At 46.0% G+C, this 2,255-nt stretch overlaps 1 long non-coding RNA gene across 1 annotated transcript in view; it reads left to right on the forward strand.

Moving 5' to 3' along the window:
* Positions 1 to 1,724, forward strand: part of LOC142814593 (uncharacterized) — a 208,591-nt gene extending 206,867 nt beyond the window's left edge. Inside the window, exon 2 of the long non-coding RNA XR_012894957.1 lies at positions 1,471 to 1,724. This is a non-coding gene — a long non-coding RNA (uncharacterized LOC142814593). The remainder of the gene's footprint in view (positions 1 to 1,470) is intronic.
* Positions 1,725 to 2,255: the final 531 nt, after the last annotated feature.

Raw genomic sequence — 2,255 nt, forward strand, 5'->3', positions numbered from 1 at the left:
TGTGTTACCGAGAGTAGTGCGCACTTAGCAAATTCCACGAATCGCACGCATCTTCATAACCAAAATGTCCTGCACCGTGAAATAAAGAGATCTTATTTTCTAAACTTTCTTCATCAATGTGGCCTATGTCGCAAGTAAGCGGTGAGCAAACGCAGGAAGCACGGAGAACTTAAAACCTAGGGCTCACCCTAAAGGGTCTGTTTTATGAGATCATAAAATTTTTTCTCTATTGTTTACGATTAGAAATCGCATATTTAGCAAATGCTCCAGAGATTATTTTTGGCTGTTTTAGAGGCCACTGAAATATGTATCTAGTAAACTTAAAATTGAGGCGTCGTTGTCTATGGGCTTGTTACGAAGAAAGCGAGTCGACTTATCTCATGCTTCCCATCGCCAATGTAGCATTGAGGGGCCTTTTACGCTGCAGTCATATTGCATGTGGTAGCGACTGTTCCTGTCTATTCGACTGACTAGTAAATTCGCTTATTTTCCAGGGCCAATCGATCTTTAGTTGGTGACAACCTAAGAAAAAATATAGGCTCCACTCACGAGGCAACAAGCTTCCGGTGACATGTGGCAAGAAGTATGTGGGTCATAGAGGGTGGTGCGTTAATGAACGTTAAACGAAACACTGGTACAACGTGCAAAAAGAAGGGGCGGGTTACTAGATGCCGACAGCAGACATTGTAGTAATTCAAGTAGCAGTGCAAGTAGCGATGTTTGTAGCGTGGTTGATTTGATTATTGATTGATTGATTTGTGGGGTTTAACGTCCCAAAACCACCATATGAATATGAGAGACGCCGTAGTGGAGGGGTCCGGAAATTTCGACCACCTGGGGTTCTTTAACGTGCACCCAAATCTGAGTACATGGGCCTACAACATTTCCGCCTCCATCGGAAATGCAGCCGCCACCGCCGGGATTTGATCCCGCGACCTGCGGATCAGCAGCCGAGTACCTTAGCCACTACACCACCGTGGCGGGGCGTTTGTAGCGTGGTTATGCCGATTTTTATGAGTGTTCAATTGTCGCTGCGAGCAGAGGTCAGCTGTCCCGCGAACTAATCGAGGCTGAAATTATTCATAGGTTGGCAGGTTACTGTATTTCTAAACCGTCAGTTGCCCTTTCGTGTAAAGATGTAGCCTATTTACGGAAATATGTGTGAATTTGCAAAGTGCGTGCGAGAATGATGATTGAGAAGTTATGTTGCATATATATATGGTTACCTTTTTCAGGTATAAACATTGTTGCAAGTTAGCACCTGTCCCGTCTTCATCTGTTAGTGTGTTTTTTTCGTGCACTTGAAAACTACAGTATGACATACCAACACGGTTAAAAAGCTACGTTGCGAAGTGACATTGCGGTCATGTAAGTTGCGTACGCTGATGCACGCCCATTCCCTGACGTATCCGTGAATTTTGGGTGACATATGTTACTTTTTTCTTCTTTTTATATGGACAATCTCAACAGGTTTTGGCGTCGCCGTCATGTCCTGTACAGAGTCCAAATTGGCAAAATCCTCGACACCATCGACGTTCTACCTGTGGGTAATAGTGCATGAGCGGGGACGTCGAGTGCGGTATAAGCAGATATCAAACGAGCCGGCCTGCCTCGTCGCTCGGAGAGCGCATGTGATGACAGAACCCTGTTCCTCGAGATCTACTGCCGATGCAGAGAAAAAACGTCTCCCGCGTCTTTAATAAACATGCATGAAAAGACGCTTATGGTCGTTTCGTATATGTGTGCAAATATCCAACTGATCAAGCATCAAATGGGGGGATGCTCGAGCAGCAACTGTGAACATTGATCGTATGGGCACGGTCGCCATCACGCGCTATCTCTACAGCAGTCAGCGCGTGGCCCGTATACCATTACAGGTGATGTGCTCCCTTTCACACAGGTCCCGTTAATTAGGGAGGCGATCGCCGGGCTTATTCCAAGGGCCGAGGTATCGGCCCCCCGAACCGCACCACGAAAGCGTGGACAATTTAGAAGTGGTCCTATTTGGCGCGCCAGCGGACGCCGGCTGTGGCCCAAAGAACAAGTCAGAGCCGAGAGTTGATAACCAAACAAAATTATATTCTCAATAATGGCAGATCAAAAAACGATACACAAATATGCACACTCCACAATAGTTGAGTACAATATGTCACCAATCAAACAACGCACAACACAGTACAATCAGCCACACTCGAAACAACGGACACAGACAACGATACGCACTACAATGCAGTCGCATGCATTGAAAAATCAAG

The sequence above is a fragment of the Rhipicephalus microplus genome, chromosome 4, assembly GCF_043290135.1.
Source record: "Rhipicephalus microplus isolate Deutch F79 chromosome 4, USDA_Rmic, whole genome shotgun sequence".
In the NCBI taxonomy this organism is placed as follows: domain Eukaryota; kingdom Metazoa; phylum Arthropoda; class Arachnida; order Ixodida; family Ixodidae; genus Rhipicephalus; species Rhipicephalus microplus.